Source organism: Balaenoptera borealis (genome assembly GCF_965194805.1).
Source record: "Balaenoptera borealis genome assembly, chromosome: 3".
NCBI lineage: Eukaryota > Metazoa > Chordata > Mammalia > Artiodactyla > Balaenopteridae > Balaenoptera > Balaenoptera borealis.
In genome coordinates, this window is record NC_138866.1 from 62,381,564 (window position 1) to 62,407,561 (window position 25,998).

General features: G+C 36.2%; 1 protein-coding gene and 1 pseudogene across 11 annotated transcripts in view; one reads left to right on the forward strand and one right to left on the reverse strand.

The window, feature by feature from the left end:
- Positions 1-25,969, reverse strand: LOC309625120 (E3 ubiquitin-protein ligase RING1-like; annotated as a pseudogene). Its single transcript has 2 exons — positions 12,629-25,969; positions 1-12,105 (listed from the first exon to the last, which is right to left on the reverse strand). The product of its transcript is annotated as an E3 ubiquitin-protein ligase RING1-like (transcript).
- RALGAPA1 (Ral GTPase activating protein catalytic subunit alpha 1) overlaps positions 1-25,998 on the forward strand; it is a 227,625-nt gene that overhangs the window by 3,039 nt on the left and 198,588 nt on the right. The window lies entirely within an intron of this gene.

The window sequence follows — 25,998 nt, forward strand, 5'->3', positions numbered from 1 at the left end:
AGGCCTGGGTTGTCCGGCCTTCCCTCTCCTGGGAGCCCCTGGGGACTGTCCCTCCGCCCTGGCTTGATGCGGGAGTAGAGGGCGAGGCGTCGCCTCTGCAGAGACGCGGGAGGGCGGATAATTTGGGGAAGGGAACCCTTGGCAGTTGGCAAACACTAGTCCCACTAACACGGGGTTTTCTCATTTTGAGTTAATAACCCGAACTCTTTTTTAAAAACTTATTACTCTAAAGACTTAGATTATTTTTAGACTTTAGGGAGACTTGGTGTTGCGGATAATGGTGTTTATAGGATATGTTTGTCAGATGACTACCGCCATCCCCACCCAAGTGAAATGAAAAAAAAAAAATCTCTCAGACAATATAAGCCTTAATCTTTCAAATTTCTTGGCTAAGGAGAGCAAAGAGGAAGCAGTTATACCTCTTTGGGAAATGGGTGGTTCCCAAAAAGCTTGTGGGAAAGAGACCCGCCCTTGTTAATGCACCTTGTTCATAATTACTATCATTTAGAGGTGCAACTATTATTAATTATAGAAAACAAGGTAGTTTATAGCTTCCTTTGCTTTTCGAGAATTATATAGAATTCTATTTTTAATTAAAATTTTCTTACCGTCTGTTGCCCTCTGTTTTGCTGGCCGACCAAACTGCTCTTGAGTTGTGGATATGGTGTTAAAGGAATTTTTTGGACGCTTGGTCATTTCTCGGGCTGGTAAGGGCTGTAATAATACTTAAGGAACAACTGGTCCAATACTTGGCTCTTTTTAGATGAAATTTGAGGTGAAGAGGAAAGTTAGTTTGCCTTTGTTGATACAGAGAGTTAATGGCAGAACTGAGTTTAGAACCCAGATGCTTGAATCCTAGTTCAGAGTTTATCATCTCAGGCTCTCTTCCTAAAGAATGTTCGTTTCGAAAAATGACGTTTATTCAGTGACATAAGTCTTTTATTTGAGGTGCATGTTTCTCTACTATATGGTTTACTCATACCAACAGGACAACACCAATACCTAACATTTGTATGGTACTTTACTGTTTACAGAATGACTTCACATAAATTATAATTAATCCTCACAATAACTCTAGAGTTAGTTAAATTATTATCCTCCATTTTTTACAAATGAGAAAGCTGAAGTTCGGGAATGTTAAGTGGTCATCCAGCTACTAGGAGGCAGAGCCAGAACTGGAACCCAGATTTCATGTCTCCAGTTTGATTTTTACTCTTTCTACCTTGATGGCAGCAAATCTATATCACAAGTAAATTGTGTTTATTCCTGTGGAATAGTAAGAAAGCAGTTAAATCCAGTTTAGCAATGTAAAAAGATTTTTTCAAGAAAATATAAATCTTCTAAATATAGTTGAGATTATCATCTTTTTATTTAAATTCTATTTGAGAGTTAAGCTGTTGAAGAAAAATTTGGCTAGGAGACTGAGACAGGGAAAGTTAATGTGTGGATGTAGGAGATTTATCACAGATAATGGCAGTTTGAAATTGAAGACTTAATGGAATTTGATACCTACTTGGGACAAACTGTAGGCTGGGTAATGGCAGAGCTATAAAGTTGAGTTCCAATAGAGTATTGACATTTCCTAAATTATCTGCCACAGTTCTTTAGTTATGGAATGGTTAAGAAATGGTTCATATATACTTCTTTGGCATAGAAGTTTTTTTCCACCCTGGAGACGTGGTCTAAATTAAGAGGTCATACATATCAGATATTTTTTAGTGCCTAGCTTTCTCAGTTTGAAAACAAAACAGTTTTTTTTACAAAAAAAACCCCTTTGCTTTTTAGAAATTTATTTTATTTATTTTTAAATGGAGCATATACTGTACATAAACATTTAAAATATCCTTAAGAACCTTCAAATGGAGGACTTTGTGCTTTCAGACTCCCTGCCCTGTGAGTGCAGGAGGTCCATACAGAGAGATTACTGCACTCATTTTAGAACAGTAATTCTCAACCAGGGACAGTTTTGCTCCCGTGGGGACAGTGAGAATGTCTGGAGACACTTTCAGTTGTCACAGTTGGAGAGAGGTGCTACTGGCATCTAGTGGGTAGCAGGTATGCTGCTAAACATCTTGAAACGCACAGGATAATCCCTCACAACAATATTCTAGCTTCAGATGTAAATGGTGCTGAGGTAAACCTTGTCAAAATGTAGAACAAAAACAGATGGACCTCCAAATCCTGCACTTGGTTCTAACATATTAATTAATTGAATAAAATATTCTGTATTTTTAACTGGTTACAGTTACTTTGAAATATGATTAATGTGGTTCCTAAGAAAATGAGTGGGAGAGAGTAGAATGGCAAAGACTGAAAGGTGTCTTAGATAGAGGTCTCCCATTTTGCAGATGGGAGAGCCACTTCAGATCCTTTTTGCAAGTTAAGTGCAGGTTTTACATAAAGTAAACACTGTGAGGAAACTAGTTCGCAGAATAATGGGGCATCGCCAGTTACCCAGGATTTTGATTTTTGTTTGGTCCCATCTAAACTGTATTTTTAACCTTTAAATCGAACTGCCATTCACTCAGGGTATTTATAGAATTCAGTGCATCCCAATATATGAGAACATAACTTAAACATCTGGTGTAAGCCTTTGTCCTGGCATGTGTTCCCACTAAAGGACAATTGCAGCTGAATTTATAGAACTTGGAGGATTTAGATTTAAATCTACTGTGTTTATTGATATTGCTGTGTGTTTGATTTTTAGGAACTGGAAGTTAGAATTATTAAAAAATAGAAATAAGGCCTTGTCTAGTTGCTAAAGTTTCATGTTGTCCTCTCCCCCTGCCCCCTTTGTTTTTCGGTTTTTTTTTACAATTAATGGCCTTAAGAAAATTATAGTAAGTTAGCAGGTAACTTAGTATCTAACTAAGTGGCTAACATAATTCTTGGCATAAAGTGGATATTGACTAAATGTTATTGATAATTTTCTGGTATGGCAAGGTAACAGTTCAGTCTTCTCAACTTAAAAAAAAAGATAAGCGCTTATTTAGCTAATAAATATATTGATTATTGTTGGATCATTCTTTTTAGTAGCTTTATTGAGGTATAATTGACAGAAAATAAATCACACATATTTAAAGCATATAATTGAATGCTTTTTCAAAAATTGAAGTACAGGTGATGTACAGTATTATATAAGTTACAGGTGTACAATACAGTGATTCACAATTTTTAAAGGTTATACTCCATTTATAGTTATAAAATATTGGCTATATTCTCCATGTTGTATAACATATGCTTTTAGCTTATTTTATGCATAGTAGTTTGTACCTCTTAATCCCCTACCCCTATATTGCGCCTCCCCCCTTCCCTCTCCCCACTGGTGACTACTAGTTCTCTATATCTGTGAGTCTGCTTTTTTTGTTATATTCACTGTTTTGTTGTATTTTTTAGATTCCACATATAAGTGATATCATACAGTATTTGTCTTTCTCTGACTTATTTCACTTAGCGTAATACCCTCCAAGTCCACCCAGGTTGCTACAAATGGCAAAATTTTATTCTTTTTTATGGCTAAGTAGCATTCCATTGTGTTTATACACCATATCTTCTTTATCCATTCATCCATTGATGGACACTTAGGTTGTTTCCATGTCTTGGCAATTATAAATAATGCTGCTATGAACAATGGGGTAATTGAGTACATACATATACCTATACATATACATATTTTTGACATACATATACCTTGTGAAGCCATCATGACAATCAAGATAAGGAACATAGACAATCAAGAAAATAAATATATCTGTAACCTCTCAAAGTTTCCTTTTGCCCCTTTGTAATCCCTTCCTCTCATCCTTACTTGCCTGCCATCCTACCCCTTCCCTGGGCAACCACTGATCTGCTCTCCTCTACGTTAGTTTGTATTTTATATATATATGGAATTAACAGTATTTACTCTTTTTTGATTGGTTTTTCTACTCAGCATACTTTGAAATTCCTCTGTATTTGTTTTGTGGTGGCATATCTATAGTACTTTGCTCTTATTGCTGAGTAATATTTCATTGTATGGATATGCTATAATTTGATTATCCCATTCACATGTTGATGGACATGTGGGTTTTCAGTTTTGGACTATTCCATATAAAACTGCTGTGAGATGTACCTGTTATATAGACATATGCTTTCTTTTCTCTTGGAATAAATACTTAGGAATGGCATGGATGGATCCTATGGCAGTTGTGTGTTTCTTTTTAGAAGCTGATATACTGTTTTTTGTTTTTTTACCATTTTACATCCTTACAAGCAGTATGTGAGAGTTCTAGTTCCTCCATAAATGCACCAACACCACTTGGTATGGTATTTCTTTTTCTTGTCAGCCACTATAATAAGTTATGTAGTGGATATAATTAGTGTTTCCCTGATATCTAATAACATTGACCTTCTTTTCATGTGCTTAATTTGCCATTGTATAACTTCTTTGCTGAAATCAAGTTCAAATCTTTCACCTATTTTTAAATTGAGTTGTTTGCTTTCTTATTTAGTTTTGAAAATTCTGTATATATTCTGGATACAAGTACTTTATCAGATACATGATTGGCAAAGATTTTTTTTTTCCCCAGTCTTTGGATGTCTTTTAATTCTCTTATTTTCTTAGAAGGAGTAGGAATTCTTAATTTTGATTAAGTCAATATGTCACGTTTTTCTTTTATGGTTCATGCTTTTGGTGTTGTATCTGAAATCTTTGCCCAAAGTCAAGGTCACAAAAATTTTCTCCTATGTTTTCTTGTAGAGTTTTAAAATTTTAGGATCTATATTTAGGTCTGTGATCCATCCTGAGTTAACTCTGCAAATACGGTTTGAGGTATGGATTGAAGTTTATTTTTTTGCATATGGATATCCAAATTTTCCAGCACCATTTGTTGAAAACGACTGCCCTTTCTCCACTGAATTGCCTTTGTACTTTTTCCAAAACTCAGTTGTCTATATATGTATGGATCTATTTTGGGACTCTGTTTTGTTCTGGTGATCTATTTGTTTGTGTTGATGCCTGTATCACAGTGGTTTTTTTTGTTGTTGTTACCATAACTTGATAATACATCTTGAAATTAGATGGTGTTGTCCCTCCAACTTTGTTCTTCTTTTTCAAAGGTTTGTGTTTTCTTGGAGCGGGGGGAGGGAGCTATGCCAGATCCTTTACCTTCCCATATGCGTTTTAAGATTAGCTTGTCAATTTCTTAAAAATAAATAAACAAACAAATTCTTGCTGGGGTTTTGATCGGGATTGTGATGAATTTGTAGGTCACTTTGGGAAAAATTGACAATATTGAATTCTCTGACTCATGAACAAGGTATGTTTCTTGATTTTATATAGGGCTTCTTTAATTTCTCTAGCAGCGTTTTATACTTTTTAATCTACAGGTCTTACACATCTTTTGTCACTTATCCCTAAATATTTTCTACTTTTGATACCGTTGTAAATGATATCTTCATAACCATTTTTTAAAAAAAAATTATTTTATTTTTGTCTGCGTTGGGTTTTCGTTGCTGCGCACGGGCTTTTCTCTAGTTGTGGTGAGTGGGGGCCACTCTTTGTTGCGGTACGTGGGCCTCTCATTGAGGTGGCCTCTCTTGTTGCCGAGCATGGACTCTAGACGCATGGGCTCAGTAGTTGTGGCTTGCGGGCTCTAGAACTCAGGCTCAGTAGTTGTGGCGCATGGGCTTAATTGCTCTGCGGCATGTGGGATCTTCCCAGACCAGGGATCGAACCCGTGTCCCCTGCACTGGCAGGCGGACTCTTAACCACTGCGCCACCAGGGAAGCCCCTTCATGACTATTTCTGATTGCTAGTAAAAGGAAATGCAGTTGATTTTCATATATTGAGCTTATATCATGAAACCTTGCTAAACTCACTTAATAGTTCTATTAGTATTTTATAGATTTCATGGGATTTTTTTTTTTTTACATGCATGATCTCATTGTCTGTGAATAAAGATGGTCTTGCTTCTTTTTAACCTGGATGCCTTTATATCTTTTTCTTGTCTTGAACTTATTGGAATCTCTAGCACAGTGTAGAAGAGAAGTGGTGAGAGTGGACATCCTTGTCTTTTTCTTGATCTTAAGGGTAAAGTGATCAGTTTTTTACCATACAATATGATGTTAATTGTAGGTTTTTTATAGATGCCCTTTGTCATGTTGAGAAAGTTTTATTCTTTTTCTAGTTTGCTGAGAGTTTTCATCAAGAATAGATATTAGATATGTCAAATGCTTTTTCTGTTTCTATTGAGGTTAACAGGTTTAAAAATTTTTTTTCATTCTGTTAATGTGATAAATTATAATCATGGATTTTCAAGTGTTAAATCAACTCTGCAGTCCTCTGCAAACCTAAGTTGATTGTGATATCTTGTCATTTTTATATATTGTTGGATTTGATACTCTAAAATGTTTGTAATTTTGTAATTATGTTTGTGAGGGATATTGGTCTATACTTTTCTTGTAATGTTTTTGCTTTTTTATAACAGGTAATGTTAGCCTCATAGTATTAATTGAGAAGCATTCCTTTCTTTTCAGTTTTCTGGAATTGTTCATGTAAAATTGGTATCATTTTTTTCCCTTAAATGTTTGTTTGAATTCACCAATGAAGCCATCTAGATATGGAGTTTTCTTTGAGGGAAGGTTTTTAACTATTTTAATAGAGGGCTGTTCAGGTTATCTGTTTCTTCTTGAAAGAACATTGGTAGTTTGTATCTTTCAAGGGATTTTCCTATTTCATGTAAGTTGTCAAATTTATAGGTATAAAGTTGTTCATAATGCTCTGTTATTGTCCTTTGATATCTATAGAATCTGTGATGATGTCACCCCTCTTATTCCTAATTTGTCTTTCTTTCCTGATGACTCTGGCTGGAGGCTTATCTCTTTTACTGATCGTCTAGAAGGACCAGTTTGTGGCTTCATTGATTTTTCTCTGTTTTTCTGTTTTTATTTCATTGATTTCTGCTTTGGTCTTTATTATTCCCTTTTTCTGCTTAGTTTTAGTTTAATTTGCTCTTTTTCTATGTTCTTAAAGTGTAAACTGACGTTATTGATTTGAGACCTTTTTTCTTTCTAATGTAGGCATTTGGTGATATAAATTTTCCCCTAAACAGCATCCCACAAATTATGGTATTTTGTATTTTCATTTACAGCTAGGTCCAGAATGCATTCTAACTTCCCTTTTGATTTCTTCTTTGATCCATAGGTTATTTACAAGTGTGTTTTTTAGCTTCAAATATTGGTGGATTATCCTGATAGCTTTCTGTTATTGATTTCTAATTTGATTTCATTATAGTCAGAAAACATGTTTTATGACTTGAATTCTTTAAAATTTATCGAAATTTGACAGTCAGGAATATGTTTTAACTTGATGGATGTTCCATATTCACTTGAAAACAGTATATATTCTGCTGTTGGTGGGTTGAGTGTTTGAAAAATGTCAGTTAGGATAAGTTGTTTGATAGTATTGTTCAGGTCTCCTATATCCTTGCTGAATTTGTCTCCTTGTTTTTACAAATTATTGGGGGGGGGCTGAAATTTCTGACTGTAATTGGGGGTTTGTCTATTTCTTTTTGAGTTCTATCAGATTTTGCTTAATGTATTTTGAAGCTCTGTTATTAGGTGTCTAAACACTTAGGGTTATTATTTCCTCTTGATAAATTGAGTTCTTTAGCATTACAAAATGATATCTTTAACCTTGGTAATAGTCTTTGCTCTGGAATCTACTTTGATAGTAATATATAGACTTCTGCTTTCATTGACTAGTATATATTTTCCTGTCTTTTTAATCTATTTGTTTCTTTATATAAAGTGGATTTCTTGGTGGCAGTATATATTTGAGTCTTAATTTTTAATCTAATTTAAGACTCTCGGCCTTTGAATTGAGATGTTTGGATGACTTTTTTGTTCTTTGTCACTGTGCTGTTCATTACATCCCCAGAATTTATTTATCTTATAACTAAAAATTTATACCTTTTCACTCTCTTTGCCCATTTTCCCCACCCCTACCCCCTGCGTCAACCACCATTCTGTTCTCTGTTTCTATGAGTTTGCTGTCTTTAAATTTCACATATAAGTGAGATCATACAATATTTGTCTTTCTCTGTCTTATTTCACTTAGCATGATGCCCTCAAAGTCTACCTATGCTGTAGCAAATGACAGGATTTTCTTCTCTTTTTTTTGACTGAGTAATATTCCTTTGTATGGACATACACATGTCCATACAAACGAATATATATCACATTTTCTTTATCCATTCATCTGTTGCCAGGCACTTAGGTTGTTTCCATGTCTTGACTGTTGTAAATAATGCTGCAGTGAACATGGGAGTGCAGATATCTCTTCAAAGTAGTGGTTTCGTTTCCTTTGGGTATATACCCAGAAGTGGAATTGCTGGATCATGTGGTAGTTCTATTGTTAATTTTTTTTAAAAATTAATTAATTTACTTATTTTTGGCTGTGTTGGGTCTTCGTTGCTGCACGTGGGCTTTCTCTAGTTGTGGCGAGTGGGGGCTACTCTTCGTTGTGGTGCATGGGCTTCTCATTGCGGTGGCTTCTCGTTGCAGAGCACAGGCTCTAGGCATGTGGGCTTCAGTAGTTGTGGTGCACGGGCTCACTAGTTGTGGCTTGTGGGCTCTAGAGCGCAGGCTCAGTAGTTGTGTCATGTGGGCTTAGTTGCTCCGCGGCATGTGGGATCTTCATGGACCATGGATTGAACCTGTGTCCCCTGCATTGGCAGGCAGATTCTTAACCACTGCGCCACAAGGGAAGTCCCCCGTTTTTTTTAAACAATTTTTTTTTTTTTAATTTCTTGGCCATGCCGCCTGACATGGGATCTTAGTTCCCCGACCAGGGATCGAACCCATGCCCCCTGCAGTGGAAGCGCGGAGTCTTAACCACTGGACCGCCAGGAAAGTCTCTCTATTGTTAACTTTTTGAGGAACCTTTATGCTATTTTTCATAGTGACTGCACAAATTTACATTTCCACACAACTGATTTTTGTATGTTGATTTTGTATTGTGTAATTGTACTGAATTCATTTATTAGTTCTGATAGTTTTCTAGTGGAATCTTTAGGGTTTTCTATATTATAAGATCATGTCATCTGCAAATAGAAACAGGTATACTTCGTCCTTTCAGATTTGGGTGGCTTTTATTTTTTCTTCTTGCCTCTTCTTGCCGAATTGCTCTGGCTAGGACTTCCAATACTGTGTTGAATAGGAGTGATGAAAGTGGGCATCTTGCTCTTTCAGCTTTTCACCACTGAATATGATGTTAGCTGTAGGCTTGTCATATATGACCTTTATTATGTGGCAGTACATTCCCTCTATACCCAGTTTGTTGAGAGTATTTATTATGAATGTGATGTTGAGTTTTTTTTAAATGCTTTTTCTGTATCTGTTGAGATGATAATATGACTTTTAACCTTCATTTTGTGAATCTGTGAATCACATTGGTTAATTTGTGATGTTTGAACCATTCTCGCATGCCTGGAATAAATCCCGCTTAATCATGGTTATGATCCTTTTAATATATTATTGCGTTTGGTTTGCCAATGTTTTGTTGAGGATCTATGTTTTTCAGGTATATTGGCCTGTAATGTTCTTTTCTTTTTTTTTTCTTTCTTTGTAGTGATTTTGTCTGGTTATGTTATCAGGGTAATGCTAGCTTTGCAAAATGAGTTTGGAAGTATTCCCTCTGTTTCCATTATATGGAAAAGAGTTTGAGAAGGATTGGTATGAATTCTTTAAATGTTTGGCAGAATTCACCAGTGAAGCCATCTGGTTCTGGACATTTCTTTGTTAGGAGGTTTTGGATTACTGATTTAGTCTTGTTACTTGTAATTGTTCTTTTCAGATTCAGACCAATAACTTGCCATTTAGATCTGGATGACATACATTTAAAGTTATTATTGATTTGTTTGAGTTTGATTTAAGTTTGTGTCTATTATCTTGCTGTTCTCTATTTGGCTTATCTTTTCTTAGTTTTCTTTTTTCCCTTTTTTTATGTTAGTTGAATAAATTTATGATTTTTAAAAAATTTCTTTGTCTTATTAGCTATAATCTTTTATTATTTTAGTTGTTGCTATATGATTTATAGTATGATTTATATATCTTCAACTTCCCAGAGTCTACCTACTATTAAGTGATATTCTACCAGTTCTCATGTTGTGTAAGAACTTTACAGAGTGTGCTTTCATTTCTCTTCCCAGCCTTTATACTTTTTTGATCATACATTTACTTATATTGATACATGTTGTAAACCCTATAATAGTTTGTTTTGTCTAAGCAAGCAGTTATCTTTTAGATACTTTTAAATAATGAGGAAAAAGATATATATTTACCCATGTGGTACCATTTCCAGCGCTCTTCATTCCTTTGCAGAGATAGATATTTCCAGCCAGCCAGCATCATTTTGTTTTTGTTGGAAGGATTTCCTTTAACATTTCTTTTGTAATGATGGTCTGCTGGTGATGGATTCGCTATGCTTTTGTTTATGTTAAAAAGTCTTTATTTTTCCTTCTTTTTTGAAAGATGTTTTGCTATTATTAGAATTCTTGGTTGATGGCTTTTTTCCTTTGTCCTTTAACGATTTTACTCCACTGTCTTTTTGCTTGCATTGTTTCTGATAAGAAGTCTGCTGTCATCTTTTTTTTTTTTTTTTTTTCCCCCCAAAGAGGAAAAAAGCAAATTTGTTGTTGTTGGTAGAAGGGCATGAAGGGAAGGGCTCTTCACCCTTCCCAACATCTTGCATGGATGGGAGGTTGGGGGCAACAGAAGAGGCAGTAGATGGGGGTGCAGGCCCCACTCTGTACAATATAGAAGAATCTGATATAGATACTTTGTATAAAAGCCACTTATCCTCATTTGTGTCCTCTTGCTGGCTGGCCAGGCTCGGGGGCTCTGGGGGACAAAGAAGCTGGGTGGTGGGCCAGGACTCAGGGACACCCCATGGTCCCCATCCTCTGGCTGTCCCCTTGCGGGGTCACTTTGGATCCTTGGTGAGGGCATAGCAGAGCTCCAGTGGTCAGGACACTTTCCAGAACTTCTCATTCATGTGCTCCAGGGTCAGCAAGCCATTCAGTTTCGTGAAAGCTCCACCCCGGGGGGCGATGTAGATGGTATACTGCTTTTCACTGACACCCTCCAGACTGGGCAAGGCAGGCTCCTCAGGGCCGTCACCTCCTCCGGCACCCCTACCCTCCCCGCCTCCCCCATCAGGTCCTCCGGCGTCAGAGGCACCCCCTCCAGGCCCTCCTGGCTCCCCTGCCTCTTGCTGCTGCCTCTGTTCGAGGGCAGTGCGCAGGGCCAAGTACTTGGAGAGATGGTCCACTGTGGCATTCCCAGTTGTCTTCACACATCTAGTCTGGCAGTATTCTCCCTTCTCCACGAGCAGGGGGTGGGGCCGGAACACGAGCTCAATTTCTCCACCTGGCTCTGGGGGACTGGGAGCCCCGGGAGGGCTTGGGGGGGGCAGGGTTCCCCCTCCCAGGGTCCCTCCCCAGTCACCAGAGTCTTCAGAACCGGCACTTGCACCCACCCCACCAGTGCCACCTCCCCCTGTCCCTACACTGCTCCCCCGGCGCCCCCTCTACGGGGTCGCTTGGGAGCAGGGCCTGGGGCAGAGTCAGGGGCGGAGTCTGAGCTCACGTCCTCTCCATTCCCCTCTCCCTCCCCCGGCTCTCCTTCCCCCCAACTCATCGTTGTGGTCTGATCTGACCCAGGCATCGGCCGTCTCACACGCTGGGCCCTGTGCATGGCCTGCATGCGCAGCCCCTCCTCAGTGCTGGAGCTCAGCACCTGCTGGTTGTACAGGCGGCTGAGGTGGATGAGCACCCTGTCTTGGTGGGCCTCATATTCCTCCCCGCTGGGGTAGATCTTAGAGATCAGAGCATCGAAGTTGGGGTCTGGCTGCAGAGACCGCTTGGATACCAGCTTCTTTCGGCAGGTAGGGCACTCTTTGTTCCTGCTGTGCAGGGCCGTGACAGTGCAATCAGAGCAGAATCGGTGGAGGCACTCCTTGGTTGTCATCGTATTCTTCAGCGTGTCCAGGCAGATGGGGCACATGACCTCTGAATGCAGCGACCAAGGGGAAACTGCAGTCTCTGTGCCATCCATGATGGCTTCCTGGAGGTGTCGATGAGTGGAAAGGCGGTGGGTGGGTTTGGGGGAAAGGGGTTTTAGAAACAAGTGGTCCATGAAATTGGAGTCTTGAGAAATACAGTGAGATGTCACAATCTGGGTACCTCACGTTGGCCACTTGAGGAAATTGGGAATTCTTAGAGTAGGAGCTTTGGAATAGGAGGATCTAAGGTTTGGTGATAGGCCTGGGGATGGGCATGGCACAGGTTTTCCATCTGTGGAACACTTACTTGGTCAACAGAATTTCTTACAGTGCAGTCCTGGTACTACCTATATAACAATCCCCTAGGATGCATGTTAAAAATGCAGATTCTAGGGTCCCATCCCATTACTGTATCACAATGTTACAGGTAGGGGCCAGCGGGAATTCCATTTTTAATAAACTCCGAAGGTGAATCTTACATGCACTTACCTATCATGCTGAACTGAGGAACGGGAAAGGTAATTTCAGCCTGTTTACTGTCTTTCAAATGAAGATAGTAATACTTGCTCTACCTCTCTGGCACATCTGAGGGGTCCGGTGGAGCTCATACAGACTCAGTTCCCACCTTTTGCTGGCATTCTGGGCATTCGCCAGCGTCGTCATGGTGACCGGGCACAGACCCCGCCACGAGGGCTCCACTGCCGGGGAGGAGGAGAGGTAGACAGCCTCCAGCCGTCTGCGCTCCCGCCGCCGCAGCGCCTCTCCCGGGGCCCGGGCTGCCCGGGCGAGTTCGCTCGGTCCGCAGCCGTTGCTCAGACGGCAGCTCCTGCCGCTGCTGCTGCCACCGCCATGGCCCGGGCGCTGGGGCCCTGGGCCCTGTCATCTTTATCTTACTCTGTATATATATATATATTTTTTTTTTTTCTTTTTTTCTGGCTGCTTTTAAGATTTTCTCTTCATCACTGGTTTTGAGCAATTTGATTATGATGTGCCATGGTGCAGTTTTCTCAATATTTCTTGCCATGGGGTTCCTCAAGATTCTTAGATGTGTGGGTTTAGAGTTTTCATAAAGTTTGGAAAATTTTTGGCCATTTTCCGCCAGTTATTTCTCCCCTCCGTACTTTTACTTATTTATTCTTTTATTTCATTTATTAGTATATTGAATATTAATATCAGATTCATATATTAGGAAGTATTATTAGTATATTGGAGGGACTCATAGCTTTCTGAAAAGAACTGATATTCTTTTCAATTTTTATATTCTTCTGTGTTTTATCTTGAGTAGTTCCTATTTCTACTCTTCAAATTTACTAGTCTCTTCTGCTACATGCAATCTGCCATTAATCACACTAGTTTATTTTTCATCTTAGATGTAGTTTTTATCTAGTTCATTTTGTGTGTGTGTGTGTATAAAATTATATTGTCTGTATATCTTCTTAGCTTCTTGAACATATGGAATACAAGTAAAATAACTTAATATCCTCTCTGCTCATTCTAACATCTCTATCTATTCTGGGTCAGTTTCCATCAGTTGATTATTCTTCTCATCCTGGGTTGTTTTCTTGCTTCTTTGTATGCTGAGTAACCTTTGGATGTCTCATATTTGAATTTTAGCTTCTGGATATTTTTGTATTCCTATAAATTCTTGAGCTTTTTACTGGGATGCAGTTAAATTACTTGAAAACAGTTTGATCATTTCAGGTTTTGCTTTTAGGGTTTGTTGAGTGGATCCATCTAGGGATAATTATTACCTACTGTGAGGCAATACCTTCCTGAGTATTCTATTCAGTGCCCACAGGTATGAGGGATTTTTTTGTAGCCCCGCTCTTGGGAACAGGCACTGTTCCCCAGCTTATGTGAGCATCTGGTACTGTTCTCCCATATTCTCTCGCATAGTACTTTTTCCTGTCTTGGGAAGTTTCCTTGCAAGTATTTATGATCATACTGAAAGAGAACCCTCTCCAGTCTTCGAGGATCTCACTGTGTACAGCTCTCTCCTCTTTGGTGCTCTGTCCTGTGGACTCTAATTACCTTGGTTTCCTTGCACTATCAGCTCATTTTCTCAACTCATGGATTCCACTGGCTCTGCCTGGATTCCCTTTCCTCTCACCATGGGCTGGAAACGCTTAAGACATTAAACTGGAGTAGCTGAAGGTATACCTCCTTTGTTTGCCATATGTCAGGAATGACTTTCCTTATCTGATGTTCGTATCTGCTTGAAACAGACAAACAAAAGAACAAAAAAACCGCTGAAACATAAACAACAATTTTCAAGACACTGGACATCAGATGCCGATAATAAGAGGTTCTCTTAAATGAATGAGACTGAAAATTGGCTTCATACAAAGCAACTTGGCCCCCATTTTTTTACTTTTTTACATTCAGAGAAGAAATTTATGATCAATTGATTATTGACTATATCTGTGAAAAATATCTAATTGTTCTCCAACCTGAATATATTAATGTTTTCAGAAAGAAAATCAGATTAAAATATCTTAGAAAAATAAAAAACAGTGTTCATTAGGTATAAAAAGTAATGTATAAAAGAAACAAGTACTGTTTATGTTCATTAAGTAAATAACTTGAAAGTGGTATAGATTAGCTTGGAACAGATATGCCTGGAAATCTGAAAATGTGTAGGAGTCATTGTGAACTGTAAACTGCTTATAAGAATAAACTAACTTGATATTTGAATATGTTCTTAGGATTTGATGTGCAAAGTTAGCAAGTTATCCTATATACATGTCATTAGACTCTTTACATTCTTTAATTTGTATAAACTCTTTATATTCTTTAATTTGACTCTTACTGATTTAAAAAATTAATTTGACTTCATTGAAATGTTTTATCTTTGTGTATTTATGAAGAAGTGATTTACTGAGCAGATTATTTACATAAACAATATTGCTGATTAATTTGCTTAGTAAAACAAGCTATTTCAAAATATTGTAAGCCATTTTTGCATTAACATTTCTTTCATTAAGGATTTTATTGCATCCAAAGAATTTTACATGGCTTATAGGACTGAATAAAATGTGGAATAGAACAATTAGTGATAAAACAAGCAACCGAAGAGCCATTACTTAAAGGTAACATTATCAGGTTCCAGAGATGAGCTGATTATAGCTATAAGGCATTGAATTTGGTTCTTAGATTTCCTGGCAGCCAAAGTGAAAAGAGAAACATGTTGGGTTACAAGTTTTCAGTGTCCTAGAAAATTCTGAAAGCATACTTTTTTCTTTCTTTCTTTCTTTTTTTTTTTTTTTTTTTTTTAGTTAAAACATTGTTTTTTCTGGATTCTAAATTCAGTCACAATTTGTATATATATGTATGTTCATATATTATTTAATGTGTCTTCTTTTAGAAGGATCATGCAGTAGAAATAGATTTTGGAGAAAATAGAAAAATAGGTGATTAGTATGTTTGTTAGATCTATTCTTTCTAAGATCAAATGTCTACACAATCTAAATTGTTTTCATTCTTTCTTTTTTTTCTATTTGTGTAAATGGCACCACCATCTTCGAGGTTACTAAGACATGAAACTTTCATCTTTGACAATGTGGTAGAAAAAGAAAAATTTATCGTAGTCACATTATCTTCTTCAACCTCTTGTTACCCCTCTCTGGTATTTTACATTTCAGTAATATTGAATGAGACATCACTTTCTGTGATGCCTGTGCTTTTGCTAATGTTATTTGCTGTACCATCATTAATAACCCATTTCTTTTAACCTTCTTATTAAGAAAGAAAGAATAAGAGGGAGGAAGGAAGGAGGAAGAAAGAACGAAGCATCAACAACAAAATAATAATCCCACTTATTGGATTTCAAAACTGCAGTCTGGAGTGATAACTACTATAGAAAGGAAGTAGACTTTGTATGAACTCTAAATTGAAAACTTAATATGGTTTGGATGTGTGCATTAATCCATTTTTAGAAAATACCACTACCCATTAATTATGGACCAACCATGAGTTAGCTATACTTCACGTAAGAGCAGTATTACATGAATGTGAGTGGTAATAAGAATTCTATTCTAGGAAGCCCGCTGGTGCAATGAGAAAGTAGATCAGAAGGCACCTAATAGTATATTATGTAAGATGGCAATTGTATTAAAGAAAAAGCAGGGGAAGAAAATCATACTTATAACTGAAAGCCTTTACTCTTCCTTCAGTCTCAGGGGAAAATCTGTAGAGCTTTGGTGAAGTCTTCTCTATCATCTGGTAGGCATAGGGACTTTTCTTACTTACTTCTAGTAATTTGGTTATTTATTACAGTGTAATTACTTATTTGCATGCCTGTATCTTACAGCCTTCCGGAGAGTAGAAGTGTGTCTCTTCAACTTCATATCCCTAGACTCAGCATAGTGCCTGGCATATGAAAGGTGCTTAGTAAATATTATGTAGTTCATGAATGAATATATTAGGTATGAGGAGAGCAAAGTTGCTCTTCTGTGAGTAACTTCCTTTCAATTAAGAATGGTAGAAAAAAGGTTTAAAGTCAGTATTCTGATCAGAAAGAATCCTTGGGTTACCTGAAGGACCTGTGCAAAAAAACTGGCTCAGAATCTAAAGTCTGTCCTATGTGAAACAGAAAAACAAAGAAAAACAAAAAAATAGGACGTTACATGAAAAATGTTTATGGCATTATGGCAGAGGTTATGAGATAATCTTCACCATTACTGAAAGAAATCTTCATGACCCTTATATAAAATCTAATTTTTTAAAAACTTTTGTCTGGTGAGCACAACAACATGTCATCTTTGAAGTGTATACCACCCACTCCCCCCCAATCTAACAGAATAAACTGACTTGTAGACAGACACAGAGGAGAAGGAGATGTGGAGATGGAACCGAATACTGAGTTTGTGGCTCTAATGTGTCACAGCAGCCACAGGAGGCTAATATAAATCTGTTAAGTGTTTTGGCCTTTTGCTTTTCCATATGAATTTGAGAATCAGCTTGTTAAATTCTGTGAATAATATTGTTAGGATTTTTAAAATTGTATTGCCTTGAATCCATAGGTTTAATTTAAAGGAGATTGACATCTGTAGTATGTCTACAGTTGACCCTAGAACAGCATGGGTGTTAGGGGCACCAACCCTCCACACAGTTGAAAATCAGCATGTAACTTATAGTCGGCCTTCCATGTCCCTGCTTCTGCATCCACAGATACAACCAACTGTGGATTGTGTAGTGCTGTAGTATTTACTATTGAAAAAAATTCATGTATAAGTGGATTTGTGCAGTTCAAACCTGTCTTGTTCAAGGGTCAGCTGTATTCTTCCTATCCCAAGGGGTCTCCATTTATTTTATTAGGCTTTCCTTAAAGGTTGTAAATAAAAAAATTTATATTTTTCTCTAAGAAAGATTTGCACATGTTTTTTATGGTCAAGAATAGGTACATGTAGGGACTTCCCTGGTGGGCCAGTGGTTAAGACTCTGTGCTTCCAACGCAGGGGAACGCAGGTTCGATCCCTGGTCGGGGAACTAGGATCCCGCATGCTGTGCAGTGCGGCGCAAAAAAAAAAAAAAACAGAAACAAAAACCAAAAAAAGAATAGGTACATTTAAAAAGGATGTTAAATTTAAAAGGGATGACTTCTGTTTGCTGCAGAAGGAGCACATGTGACCACTTCATTAAATGGTGGTTTAAAGATTAGGAGGAAAGAATTCATTTGGACAAAAACATTTATAGATCACTACTTTATATCTTATAACAGAATATGTTCTACATTATTTTGATTCTTCAGTATAAAATGGAAGGCAAATTAAGAAAATATATTTGAAATATTGGGATAAGGAAGACAACTCTTAAAACTCACACCAAAGTTAGAAATTGTCATGAAAATGATTGGTAAATTTGCTTTTATAAAACATTTTAAATTTCTAATAGTAAAACCCATCATTAACAGAGATAAAAGACGAACAGCAGACTAAGAAACACTTGCAACATTTAAAGACGTTAATTTCCTTAATTTATGGACTGTTAAAAATATATGAAATACGGAAAGAGATTCTCTCATACATTACTGGCTGAATCTAAATTAGAGGGCAGTTTGTTAACTGTCAAAATTTTAAATGTACATATGTATATGCTTTGAAACCAGCACTTCCATTTCTTAGTATTTTTTCTCTTTTTTTTTTTTTATAAATTTATTTATTTTATTTTTGGCTGTGTTGGGTCTTCATTGCTTTGCGCGGGCTTTCTCTAGTTGTGGTGAGCGGGGGCTACTCTTCGTTGCAGTGCACGGGTTTCTCACTGCAGTGGCTTCTCTTGTTGCAGAACATGGGCTCTAGGTGTGCGGGCTTCAGTAGTTGTGGCACTTGGGCTCAGTAGTTGTGGCTTGCGGGCTCTGGAGTGCAGGTTCAGTAGTTGTGGCGCACGGGCTTAGTTGCTCCGCGGCATGTGGGATCTCGCTGGACCAGGGCTCGAACCCGTGTCCCCTGCATTGGCAGGCAGATTCTTAACCACTGTGCCATCAGGGAAGTCCCTCTTAGTATTTTTTGTAAGGAAGTAAGTGGATGAGTGTGTAGGATCACTGCAGTGTTGTTTAGAATAGTGAAAAATTTGAACTAATCTAAATATTATTTGGGGGTTGATTTTAGAATTTAGGTATGTTCCTTTAGTTGAACATTATGATTCTCAGGAATTGTTAGCATTCTCATAATTACTTAATGAATAATGGTTCCATCTCTTTATTATCTTTGGGAAGTTTTAAAAAAAAAACATTTTTATAGAAGCAGCTGTCATATATTGGAAATAAGAGTTAATGTTTTTGAACATTTATATGTGACAGGTTGTGGACCAAGCATTTTACATGTGTTACCTGACTTTAAGTTTTTCAACAGACCAGTGTGGCAGGTAGTAATTGATCCCCATGGAAACCTGAGTATTAAATGGCTCGTAAGCAGGGTGATATAGTGGGGGAAGTCATAATATCTGTGTTCTGATCTCAGCTATATTATTTACTTAACACTTTATAGATATTTTGCCTGTCTGTAAAATTAAAATAGTAACATCTCAGGTATTATTGGAAGATTACATGAAAAAAATGCATTTGAAGCACAGAATTTATGGAAGAATTTAAAACATTCAAATTTTAATTGGAACCTTAAAGGTGATAAAATTGAATCAGATATTATGACCTACTCAAAGTCAAGCAAAGTTTGTTTTTAAAAAATAGAGTACAAACCTCTGAATAACTTGATGATGGTCTAGATTCTGTACTTTATTTTCAGTCTTTAACCTATTAAAAATGGGTAAATTAGAGAGTGACTTATTTAAAAGTTATATTTTGGGAAAGCAAAGAATTGAACGAATGAAAGGAAATGAAATTCGTTGTTGGTATTTTATTTTGCATAAACATAAAGAAATCTTTAAATTACATCACTTAGCAAAATTATTCTTTGCTTCACCACCCCAGACTAAAGTAGCCTAGCTAGTAAAAGGTGTATTTGTGTTACCGAAAATTTGTTGTCATTGTCTGAATTTTTTCAAATCGGTAGCTTCAAGGTTCCCAGTCTTTTTTTTTTTTTTTTTTTCCCCATCAGTTGTCCTTAGGGCCTTCTAGAGGCAAGTTGGTTGTTACTGTAAGCTGCTTCTTGTAATCATGCCATTTCTTATAACTTGTCTTTAAGAAAAATGATTATTCATCTTTGCTTCCATTTATTTCTTTAAAAATCTGAAAATAATAGATCTGAGCAACCATTTGAATAACTAACTATATATAGTGCTTTGCTAGGTTTTGGGCAACTGCTAAGGAATAAAGGAGTTGATGGTATAGTAAGAGAATCATGTCAAATATGAAACATGTTATGAGTATTAAAGACAGAGGATCATATATAAATGAGAGGCCTTGGAGAAAGCTTCATGAAGCTGGGTCGTTTGAGGTGTACCTTGAAAGATGATTAGAATTTCAGTAGATAGAAGTAAAAGAAGAGCAGTTTGGGGGAAGGTAATGATAAGAGCACAGCTATGAGTGCAAGAATGTTGAAGGCAGTGGGCATCCAAGATTTTAAAAACTAAAGATATCAGGCCTCACCCTAGAAATTATGATTTAATGGCAAGGTGAATAGAAAGGATTGAGTATGTGGGAGATAATATGGGGAGATGATTTATGAGATTTGGTAACCAGGTTTTAACGAGAATTTAGGAAGTAGAGATTATGCCACTTCTCTGACTATATCATTCTACTTTTTGAAATCACGTTTTATTGGTGAATTCATTGCAGGAACAGATTTCTCACCTCCTGTACCAGTGTCAAGGCTACTCAGCCTATACATCAAAACTTCTGCATCATTCCTTCCCAGTCAGTACTACTGTTACTCAAAATGTAGCCTGCAGACTGGTGCTAGTTTACCGGCTGTTTATTACAGGTCTGTAACATGTTAAGTGCAGAAATTGAGGTGTTGAGAAGCTCATCTCAATTTGATAATGCTGTGACATCCAATAGTGTGATTAGGGACTTGTCTCGTAGAATAGAGTATAGACCATTCTAGGTGCTTTTCACTATTTTCTAGTAATTTATTGTAAAGCTTTGGTTTATGTTGAATTGGAATTAAAAAAATTAAAAAAAACTGTCCCTTTATAGATAATTTGAGAAGCATGGTCTATACAGTGTTTAAAATTAACTTTTCCCATTCTAACTCATTCTGCTTTTAATCTCTGTTGTTTTAAAGTATATTTTCTTTTCCTAGTGTAATAGTATTTACTTCCCCTTACTCATTTTAAAATATGCATATGTTTAACTATTTTCAGTATTCAGAAGGATGCCTTTGAGTTTAGGGATATGAATTGAGAAACTATTTTCTATTTTGGAGGTATAGAACTGAATCCAGAACATTAGTAGTACTGTATTTTGATTGCTCTCCTATTGTCTGACTACTCAATTAAAAAAACAAACAAAGAAGACAGTATTTTATATAATAGTTGTATACTAGGAACTGGCTAATCTTTGGCCCTGTAAAAGTGAAGGTAATACGTTTGCTTGAAGTAAACATCTGTAATTGGTGATATAACAGTTTGCAATTTCTAGATTTAGGAAAAAAATATTTTTTCAGTCTGATTTCCATTAATTCTATTTCTTTTCAGATTAATTCTTTTCAGACTAGCCAAGAAGTTCTAGCTTTCAGATTTAGTTAGTCAGATAGGGTCTGGCAGATCTCACAAATTGGGATGTCAAGGAGTTGAATATTAGGCTAGCTAAAAGAGATAGATCAGTAAAACAGAAACCTACACCCATTAGTAGTCACTCCCCATTTCCCCTTACTCTCTAACCCTGGCAACCATTAATTTACTTCTATCTCTATGTATTTGACCACTCTAGATGTTTCATATAAATGGAATCACAAAATATGTGGTTTTTGTGTCTGGCTTCTTTCACTTAACAATGTTTTCAAGGTTCATCCATGTTTTAGCATGTAACAGTATTTCATTCCTTTTTATGGCTGAATAATAACTATAGATATACTATATTTTATTTATCTCTTCATCAGTTGATGGCCATTTGGGTTGTTTCCACTTTTTCAGTGTTATGAATAATGATATGAACATTTGTGTGGTCATATGTTTTCAATTCTTGGGTATATACTGTTCTAGGAGTTGAATTGCTGGGTAATATGTTAATTCCATATTTACCTTTTTGAGGAATTGCCAAACCATTTCCAAAGTAGCTGCATAATTTACATTCCACCAGCAATGTGTGAAGGTATTGTAATTTCCCAACACTTGTGACTATCTGTCTTTCTGGGTATAGTATCTGGTATCATAGTGGATGGGTAGTGGTATCACATTTTGATTTTGATTTGCATTTCCCTGATGGCTAATGAGGTTGAGTATCTTTTTGTGTGCTTATTAACCATTTGTATACCTCCTTTGGAGAAATGTCTGTTCAAATCCTTTGCCTATTTTTAATTGGGTTATTGTTTCTTTTGTCAGATATACAATTTGCAAATATTTTCTCTTATTCTGTAGATTGTCTTTTCATTTTTTTTACAGTGCCCTTTGAGGTAAAACAATTTTGAGTTTTGATGAAGTCCAGTTTATTTTTTATTGTTTCTTGTGAATTTGGTGTCATATCTAAGAAACAGTTGACTAGTCCAAGATCATGTTTTCTTCTAAGAGTTTTATAGTTTTAGCTTTTACATTTAGGGCTTTGGTCCATTTTGAGTTAATTTTTGTATATGGTATGAGGTAGTAATCCTGCTTCATTCTTTTGCATATGGATATTCAGTCATCACAGCACCATTTGTTGAAAAAACTGTTTTTCCCCTGTTGAGTTGTCTTAATACCCTTGTTTAAAATCATTTGACCATCAGTGTAAGAGTTTATTTCTGGACTCTCAACTTTATTCCACTCATCTGTATGTTTATCCTTATAGCAGCACCACCCTATCTTGATCACTGTAATTTGTAGTAAGCTTAGAAACTGGAAAGTGTCAATTCTCCAGCTTTGTTCTTCTTTTTCTTCTCTTTTTTTCAGTTGAAATATTATGGTATTATTGGTACATAACATCATCTTAGTTTCAGGTGTACAACATGATTTGATATTTGTGTAGTTGATGTTTGTCACCAGATACATAATTACAACATTTTTCTTTTCTTGTGGTGACAACTTTTAAGATCTATTCTTAGCACTTCTCAGATATGCAATACAGTATTAACTGTAGTCACACATGCTGTACATTCCCCATGACTTATTTATTTTATAACTGGAAGCTGGTACCTTTTGCTGTTCTTCTTTTTCAAGATTGTTTTGATTATTCTGGGTCCCCTGTGTTTTCCTATGAATTTTAGGATCAGCTTTTCATTTTCTGCAAAAGAGCCACTTGGGATTTTGATAGAGGTTGCATTTAATCTTTAGATATATTTAGGAGAACATTGCTATCTTAACAATATTGTGTCTTCCTATCCATGAACATAGAATGTCTTTCAGTTAGTTTAGATCTTCTTTAATCTCTTTCACTGATGTTTTATAGTTTTCAGTGTACAAATCTTACATTTCTTTTGTTAGATTTATTCCCAAGTATTTTATTCTTTTTGTGCTTTGTAAATGAAGTTGTTTCCTTAATTTCACTTTTGAATTATTCATTGGTAGTGGGTAAAAATGCAATTGATTTTGTATATTCATCTTGTATTCTTCAACCTAGCTGAACTTGTTTATTAGCTTTTATAGATTTGTGTGTGTGTGTATTCCTTAGAATTTTTTATATACAAAATCACGCCATTTGTGAATAGAGATGTAATGCTTCTCACTTTATAGTATATATGATTTTTATTTATTTTCGTGTCTAATTTCTTTGGCTAGAACTTCCTGTACAGTGTTGAATAAAAGTGGCAAAAGCAGACATCGTTGTCTTGTTCATGTTTTTAAGGGTAGAACTCTTGGTCTTTTACCAGTCAGTATGAAGTTAGGTGTGGGTTTTTCATAGATGCCCTTTATCAGATTGAGGACATTACTTTTTATTCCTAACTTTTTGAGTTTCTTTATCATTAAGGGATGTTGGCTATCGTCAAGTACTTTTTCTGTGTCTGTTGAGACTATCACGTAGGTTTTGATCTTTTTATTAATATGGTGTATTGCATTGATTGATTTCTGTATGTTGAACTGAGCTTGCGTTCTGGCATAAATCCCACTTGGTCATGATGTATAACTCTTTTAATATATTGCCATATTCAGTTTTCTAGTATTCTGTTGAGGATTTTTGTGTCTTTATTCATAGGGAATATGGGTCTGTAGTTTTCTTTTCTTGTAATGTTTTTGTCTGATTTTGGAATGAGGGTAATATTGGCCTCATTGATACAGTTTGAAAGTGTTCTCTTCTCTATTCTTTGGAAGAGTTGATAGAATTCACCTATGAAGCCATTTGGGCCTGGACTTTTCTTTGAGGTCAGTTTTCTTTATTACTCAGTCCGTCTTTTTACTTTTTATAGATCTATTCAGATTTTCTATTTCTTCTTGAGTCAGTTTTGGTAGTTCATTTTATGTCTTTTCTTTGAATTTGTCCATTCCATTTAGGTTACCTAACTTGCTAACAACAAATGCTCATAGTATTCCCTTAAGATATTTTCTATTACTGTAAGGTTGGTAGTAATGTTCTCTTTTCCAGATTAGTAATTTGAATCATATCTCTCTTTATATTGGATAGTCTAGCCAAAGATTTGTCAATGTTGTTATCTTTTCAAAGAACTAATTTTGCTTTCATTGATTTCTTGGTATTGTTTTTTTTCTCTATTTTACTTATCTCCATTCTAATCTTTATTATTTCCTTTCTTCCACATGCTTTTGCTTTTTGTTTTCTAGTTTTTTAAAGTGGAACATTAGGTTATTGATTTTGAGATCTGCATCGAGGTGTTTATTAAAGCTATAAATTTACCTCTAAGCACTGTTTTAGTGGGATGCCATATATTTGGTATGTTGTTTTTTCATTTACAGGTCAAAGTATTTTTTACAGTGGATTTGAGTTACTATCTAGAATCCTTTCATTTCATCTTGATGGACTCACTTTAGTAATTTTTATAGGACAGACCTGCTAGCAACAAATTCTCTCAGTTTTGATGTACCTGGGGATGCCTTAATTTTGCCTTAATTTTTGAGGACAGTTTTGCTGGGTATAGAATTCCTGGTTGCCAGGTGTTTTCTTTAAGCTCTTTGACTATGTCATCTCAGTGATTTCTGGCCTTCCTGTTTTCTGATGACAAATCAGATATTTTTCTTATTGAGGCTTTCTTGTTAACTGATGTGTTGCTTGTCTCTTGGTGCTCTCAAGATTCTTTTTGTTGTTATCTTTTGACAGTTTTGTTATGATGTGCTTAGATACGGGTCTCTGAGTTTATTCTACTTCTAACTTATTGAGTTTCTTAAATGTCCACGTAAATGTTTTTCATGAAATTTGGAAATTTTTCAGCCATTATTTCTTGAAATTTTTCTGTCTCTTTCTCTCTTTTCTCTCCTGGGTCTCCTGTTATATGTGTATTGCTGCATTTGATGGTGACTTAGAAGTCTCTGAGGCTCTGTTCATTTTTCTTCATTATTTTTAAATTCTGTTCATGAGACTGGATAATCTCAACTAACCTAATATCTTTTGAGTTTGCTAATTTTTTATTTTGCCAGTTCAGATGTGCTCTTGAGCTTTTAGTGAACTTTTTATTTTGTATTGTACTTTTAAACTCTTTTATTTAAAACATAATTTCTGCCTCATTATTGATATCCTCTCCTTGGTGAGATACCATTCTCACACTTTCCTTTAGTTCTTTAGACATGGTTTCCTTTATTTTGTGGAACATATTTAAAACAGATGATAGTGTTTGCCTAGTAGATCTAATGTTTGTTCTTCCTCAGGGACAGTTTCTATTGACTGATCTTTCTCCTGTACATCAGGCATACTTTTGTTTTGTTTTGGTCACAGTCAGTTGATTTTTTACAAAGGTGCCTAGGCAATTCAATTGAGAAATGAAAATGATTTTAACATCAAAACAATGCTAGAAATATTGGACAGCTGATAACAAGGAACAAATTATTGATACATGCAACAATATAGATAAATCTCAAAATGATTATGCTAAGTGAAAAGCCAGTTTAAAAAAGAGTAAATACTCTGTAGTCCCAATTATATACAAATTCTAGAAAATGCAAGCTAATTCATAGTGACAGAGTAGTAGTGGTTATCTGGGGATGGGGAAGGAAGGGATGGATTACAAAGGGGCACAAGGTAACTTTGCAAATCATGGCTATGTTCATTACCTTAATTGTTTATCTGGTTTCCTGGATGCATACATATGTCAAAACTCATCAAATTGTTCACCTTAAATATGTGCAGATTATTGTATATCAATTATATTTAAATAAAGCTGTGAAAGGCAAAAAAAAAATGCTCCTGAATGGAGGCGAGGAGGTGGCCACGCGTGGGCCGGGCAGAGCACGTGTCCTCTTCTCCCCCTGTAGCAGTTACTAGGAGG